We start from the raw sequence: 7,551 nt of genomic DNA, 5'->3' as shown, positions 1-7,551 counted from the left end.
CTGCCGCTGAAGACGGCCGGACGGGCCCCTCGGACCCTCCAGCGGAGGCGAACAAGGGCTGGCGCGGTTCTCCAGAACCCCCAGCGGGAACAGAAGGCTGGACGGGCCCCTCGGACCCTCCAGCGGAGACGAACAAAGGCTGGTGCGGTTCTCCAGAACCCCCAGCGGGAACAGAAGGCTGGACGGGCCCCTCGGACCCTCCAGCGGGACCAGGTTACAGAACAGGCGACGGAGGAGAGGAGTGGCGGTGGCGAGGGCGCCGTTTCCTGCGGGATGAGGGAACAGGAACTGGTGGAGACATGGAGACCACCTCCTCATCCTCCGACCACATAGCTGCCAGGAAAAAGGCAGGCGAACGAGGTCCCGGCTGGTGTGGCGAGGGAGAGGAAGTCCGTGGCAGTGTTGAGGCAGGTGGGGAGTGTATGTGGCACTGGGGCAGCGAAGAGGAAGAGTTAGTGAGAGAGAGAGCAAGCTCACTAGCCCTGACTTGCTCTCTCCACGCAGCTATGGTGTTCTCCAACTTGGTGTCCTTAGCAAACCGAGAAAGCCGAGGGTTATGCCGAATGACGGCATCCACTGCACTCAGCCCGACTGCCATGGTCCTCAAATCTGGGGATTGGGCGATGCGGTCAAGCAGGCTCACCATCCGCTCCATCTCAGCGTTGTACTCCAAGGAAAAAGAGTCTGCAGGGTCCATTTTCTGGTCGCGATCTTCTGTTATGTGTAGGCTGTGTGCAGACAGGAAAAGGACCCAAAGTGCAGACTACGAAGACAGACGTGAACTCAGAACAGCTTTAATGCTGAACTCAAAAGTGTAACAAAACTAAGAATACAAAATACACTTACGTAGACAGAACACACAGCAAGATAAGGGTAGATCGCGACAAGGACTGATGAAAACACAGGGCTTAAATACATAGAGGGAGGAATCAGGGAATGGACAACAGGAGGGAAACACAGCTGGGGCAAATCAGAACTGACGAGACCAGGAAGCGTAAACTGAACACACTGAGATAAGACAGACCTTCAAAGTAAAACAGGAAACACATAACACAGACTGAACAAAAGACAGACTCACATGCAGGCACTACAGAGGGAACAGAGACGTGGGACCAGGGCAGACACAGACACTGACTGGACACGGGGATATAGTGGACAGGGGAGACAGCAACTAAGGATTACACAGAGACAAACCATAAGGAAGACTAGAAAAACCCAAAGACTAGAAATTATAAATAATATAATAAACCCAAAAAACCCTGGGTCAACGACCCAGGCATCCTAACCTAACAAGTACAGTACAACAGTACACACTAAAGTTAACACATAAAACTGTATTATTGAATAATTTTTGCATAAAATACCAAAAGTAAAAATAGTTATTCTGTAGAAAAATGTTCTCCATGAGTCTTAAATGGATTAATATTGCTGCTGTTTATGATTGAGCTCATTTTAAATACTTGTATTCTGTTTAATGTCCAGCATCCAAGCATATGTTTGTGGTGGCTGTCCTGTGAGGACCACATAGCTATGATAAAACAAAGAAACCAAAAAGACAGTTGATTAAAAGTACATCTATAATAAATATATTAAAATACATTAATAGCAAAAAAATCAGCTGAATTAAAAGCATTGAGCAGTATGTGACATGGATAATAATCTACAGGGGGTTTGAAATATGAATGGAAAATGAAGGCTGAGTGTTGGCAAAACAGCTGGTTAATGTATTACAAAATCAGACTGAGAGAGACATGTACATGCCTGACACAGACAGACCAACTGTGGAGAGCTCACAGAAAGACCTGAAATCAGCAATGAGAATGAGTCAGCAATGTTTCAAAGTAAGCAATGAGTAATGCACTCAACCACCATGGCCTGTATGCAACCTCACCAGCAGCGAGACTCCATTGCTGAAGAAAAAAAAATGCTGAGCAACATTTAGACAAGCCTGTGACTATAGTCACAGGCTGTTTGGATGCCTATATAGGACTATAGTCTGTGTTTGGATGCCATAATAAACATGATATTTGGAGGTCAAAAGGCACTGCAGATTACCCCACATGCCAACAGTGAAGTTTGGAGAACATCATGATGTGGGGCTGTTTTTCAGCATAGGGCACTGGCATGCTTTATATAACTGAAGGAAAGATGAATGGAAAAAGGTACCAAGACATCTTGATAAAAATTTGATGCCCTCTACCAGAATGATAAAGATGAAACAAGGGTGGATGTTTCAGCAAGACAGCGATCTCAAACACACAGCAGAGGAAACTCTCAGGTGGTTTCAGAGAAAGAAAATAAAGCTGTTAGAATGGCCCAGCCAAACACCTGACCTGAATCCAATAAAAAACTATGGCAAGAACTAACGGTCAGAGTTTACAACATTTTATCAGTCTGCTGGGGTGCAGGCATCAAAGCAAAGGACACAAAAGACTGAACAAACTCATCGCCACCCTGGAGGAGGTGAACAGTGACAGAATGCTGGTGATACTGCTGGCAATCATTGACAATGACTCCAACCCCCTCCACAACACACTGGACAATCTGAAGAGCAGTTTTTAGCAACAGCTTCCTTCAACCTCACTGTCTGAGGAAATGTTACAGGAGGTTGTTTCTTCTGCTGGTATCAGACTCTTTAATTAATCCACTTGGGTCAGGTCCACACATGTGGAACTAATCACAGAAATAATCACATCTCAATGCACCCTGTCACTTTTGTACTCCACGGTATATATTTACACACATACTTGTATATTTTTATGGATATTTAGAGTTGTAACTATATCTCTATACTTATCTATTAATCTTAATATTTATCCATCAATATCTGTTTCAACACTCTTTTTATATGAGTGCTTTATGTTTGTTATATATTTGCTGCTATGACAACTCAATTTCCCTCTGGGATTAATAAAGTCTCTCTGATTCTGATTCTGAAGAGTCTTCATGCATCTGTTGTTGTGATTTGGCACTTTATAAATAAAATTGAATTGAACTGAACTGAATTGAATTGAAATAATAGATGCAGCAAAATGTGTCACATAAACCAATATATCAGCTATTAGTGCTGCTTCATCATGAACAGTAGTACCAGCAACAACTAGTAACAGCTAGTAACCAGGCCCTACAGTCACAGTTGGCTGCTGCTGCTAGCACCAGCTGTGGAGAAGTAAGGAATAGATGGAGTAGATAAAATTATCATGGTAAGAAAAAAGATGGAGGGGCATAATTAGGAAGGGAGAGATTTAAAGATTCAGGTAAGATGAACTGCTACTTTGACAATGAGCCATGGCTAAAGTGTAGCTTTTAATTACTGTCACATGCTGAAGTGCAACTAAGAAATAACCCACCAATAACCAACCCGATTAAAACCTGTTTCAAACCAATAATCATATTGATGCTGAATGTTTTACCATTCGCTGTTTATACTTTAGTACACATATTTTGGTCATTAATCTGTGTTAGTCGGGTTATGATCAAGATATGATTGAAGTGTGGACTTTCAGCTTTAAGTCAAAGGGTTTAAGAAAAGTATCCTTGTTAACTATTTAGGAATTACAGCTATATCTATAAATGTCACGATCTCTCACCTTCTCTCTACAGAGAGCAGAGGTTTAAAGGTAACTGGGGAATTGGCTGACAGTCAGTTTCATAGCAACCCGAGGCCTGCTCTCTTATTATTGTAGGGTCTACCTTACCTTGAGATGACTGTTGTTGTGATTTGGCGCTGTATATGTCATCGTCTCCGTGTCTCCCTGGTTGACCTAGTTTCCAGGCCACATGTTGTTTTGAGTTTGTCTCTCTCTCCCCCCTCTCTCTCTTGTCTCTCACCTGTCTGCCTGGGCGGGGCTCAGCTGGGCTCCCGCCCTTGGCCCACGCACCTGCTGTGAATCTGCCTGATTACCTTGACTCATGGGCTGCTATTTAAGCTGAGGGCTCAGAGGGAGTCTTTGCTGGATTGTTGAGTTATACTTGTCAGTCCAGCTCTGATAATTTCTGTTTTTTGCATGATTTCTCAGTTTGTTCTAACTGCGTTTCTTCTGTACACAGACTCCTGGACCTCTCCTTGTTCCTTGATCTTTTTCCCTGCCAGCGTGGCGTGGAGTGGGTGAGAGTGCTGAAGACAAATGCGAGAGGAGCAAACAAGCGGAGTGTGTTTGGACCCTCTTCCCTTTCTCCCCCTGGACCACTGAAAATCCCTGCCCCCATACACTGTATATAGTTTCACGTGGTGTGTTCATAAATAAACTTGTGACTGTAATTTTAGTTCAGCTGGTCTGCGCCTGAGTCCCTTCTGCCTGCGTGACAGTATAAATAGAACTGAACTGAGTTGAACTGAATTATTCCATAACATTACAACTATAATTTGATGCAGACCATATGCAACCGTAGTTTTTAAATTCTATGGTGAAATCAGTCACTTGATCTCACCCAGTAGAGCATGCCTTTCATTTATTTTGTCAAAACTGAAGGTAGAAAGACACACAAAAATGCTGCCAATAAAGATGGTTTTGCAGTAAAGGCCGGGGATAACATCTGAAGGGAGAAAATAGAATTTGGTGATGTCCTTGTGCCTTGTTAGCTAACCAATTCAATTCAATTCAGTTTTATTTATATAGCGCCAAATCACAACAAAAGTCGCCTCAAGGCGCTTTATATTGTACAGTAGATTGCACAATAATAAATACAGAGAAAAACCCAACAATCATATGACCCCCTATGAACAAGCACTTTGGCGACAGTGGGAAGGAAAAACTCCCTTTTAACAGGAAGAAACCTCCGGCAGAACCAGGCTCAGGGAGGGGCGGCCATCTGCTGCCACCGGTTGGGGTGAAAGAAGGAAAACAGGATAAAGACATGCTGTGGAAGAGAGACAGAGATTAATAACAGATATGATTCGATGCAGAGAGGTCTATTAACACATAGTGAGTGAGAAAGGTGACTGGAAAGGAAAAACTCAATGCATCATGGGAATCCCTGGCAGCCTACGTCTATTGCAGCATAACTAAGGGAGGACTCAGGGTCACCTGGTCCAGCCCTAACTATATGCTTTAGCAAAAAGGAAAGTTTTAAGCCTAATCTTGAAAGTAGAGATAGTGTCTGTCTCCCGAATCCAAACGGGAAGCTGGTTCCACAGAAGAGGGGCCTGAAAACTGAAGGCTCTCCCTCCCATTCTACTTTTAAATACTCTAGGGACAGCAAGTAAGCCTGCAGAGCGAGAGCGAAGTGCTCTAATAGGGTGATATGGTACTACAAGGTCATTAAGATAAGATGGGGCCTGATTATTTAAGACCTTGTATGTGAGGAGCAGGATTTTGAATTCAATTCTGGATTTAACAGGAAGCCAATGAAGGGAAGCCAAAACAGGAGAAATATGCTCTCTCTTTCTAGTCCCTGTCAGTACTCTTGCTGCAGCATTTTGGATTAGCTGAAGACTTTTCAGAGAGTTTTTAGGACATCCTGATAATAGAGAATAACAGTAGTCCAGCCTGGAAGTAATAAATGCATGAACTAGTTTTTCAGCATCACTCTGAGACAGGATATTTCTAATTTTAGAGATGTTGCGCAAATGGAAGAAAGTAGTCTTACATATTTGTTTAATATGTGCGTTGAAGGACATGTCCTGGTCAAAATGACTCAAGGTTCCCCACAGCATTACTGGAGGCCAAGGTAATGCCATCCAGAGTAAGAATCTGGTTAGATACCATATTTCTAAGATTTTCAGGGCCGAGTACAATAACCTCAGTTTTATCTGAATTAAGAAGCAGAAAGTTAGCGGCCATCCAGGTCTTTATGTCTTTAAGACATTCCTGCAGTTTAACTAATTGGTGTGTGTTACCTGGCTTCATGGATAGATAGAGCTGCGTGTCATCTGCATAGCAGTGAAAATTTATGCTATGTCTTCTAATGATGCTGCCTAGGGGAAGCATGTATAATGTAAATAGAATTGGTCCTAGCATTGAACCCTGTGGAACACCATAATTGACCTTAGTGGGTGAAGAGGACTCTCCATTTACATGTACAAATTGGAGTCTAATAGATAGATATGATACAAACCACTGCAGTGCAGTACCTGTAATACCTACAGCATGTTCTAATCACTCTAATAGGATATTATGGTCAACAGTATCAAACGCAGCACTAAGGTCTAGCAGGACAAGCACAGAGATGAGTCCACTGTCAGAGGCCATAAGAAGATCATTTGTAACCTTCACTAAAGCTGTTTCTGTGCTGTGATGAGCTCTGAAACCTGACTGAAACTCTTCAAATAAGCCATTCCTCTGCAGATGATCTGTTAGCTGTTTGACAATTACTCTTTCAAGGATTTTTGATATGAAAGGAAGGTTGGAGATTGGCCTATAATTAGCTAAGACAGCTGGGTCTAGAGATGGCTTTTTAAGTAAAGGTTTAACTACAGCCACCTTGAAGGCCTGTGGTACATAGCCGATTATTAGAGATAGGTTGATCATATTTAAGATTGATGAATTAATTAATGGCAGGACTTCTTTGAGCAGTTTTGTAGGAATGGGGTCTAAAAGACACGTTGATGGTTTGGAGGAATTCATTATTGAAGTTAACTCAGAAAGATCAATTGGAGAAAAAGAGTCTAACTTAACATCAATGGTACTAAAAGTAACTGTAGACGATATTACAACTGTGGGATGATTATTGGTAATTTTTTCTCTAATGATAAGAATTTTATTTGTGAAGAAGTTCATGAAGTCATTACTAGTTAACGTTAAAGGGATTGTTGGCTCAGTAGAGCTCTGACTTTTTGTCAGCCTGGCTACAGTGCTGAAGAGAAACCTGGGGTTGTTCTTATTTTCTTCAATCAGTGACAAATAGTAAGATGTTCTGGCTTTGCGGAGGGCTTTCTTATAAAGCAGCAAACTATTTCTCCAGGCTAAATGATGATCCTCTAAATTTGTGACACGCCATTTCCTCTCTAGCTTACGAGTTATCTGCTTTAGGCTACGTGTTTGAGAATTATACCACGGAGTCAGGTACTTCGGATTTGAGACCTTAGTTTTCACAGGAGCTACAGTATCCAGAGTCGTACGTAGTGAGGAGGTAAAATTATTAACAAGATAATCGACCTCTGTTGGAGTAGCGTTCAGGGAGCTGCTCTGCTCTATGTTGGTACAGGGCATTGAAGATGATAACAGTGGGTGGATTATATTCTTAAACTTAGTTACAGCACTTTCAGAAAGACATCTACTGTGATAAAGTCTACTCTCCACTGCTGTGTAATCAATTATTGTAAATGTGAATGTTATCAGGAAATGATCAGACAGCAAAGGGTTTTCAGGAAACACTGTTAAATGTTCAGTTTCTATGCCATATGTTAAAGCAAGATCTAGAGTGTGATTAAAGTGGTGGGTGGGTTCTTTTACATTTTGAGAGAAGCCAGTTGAGTCTAATAACAGATTAAATGCGATGTTGAGGCTGTCATTTTTAGCATCTACATGAATGTTAAAATCACCCACAATAATTATTTTATCTGAGCTGAACACTAAATCAGATAAAAAGTCTGAGAAATCAGAGAGAAAC

The sequence above is a fragment of the Oreochromis aureus genome, linkage group 4, assembly GCF_013358895.1.
Source record: "Oreochromis aureus strain Israel breed Guangdong linkage group 4, ZZ_aureus, whole genome shotgun sequence".
Lineage (NCBI taxonomy): Eukaryota > Metazoa > Chordata > Actinopteri > Cichliformes > Cichlidae > Oreochromis > Oreochromis aureus.
The sequence above is the reverse complement of the archived record's forward strand: the minus strand, read 5'-3'. Positions refer to the sequence as shown.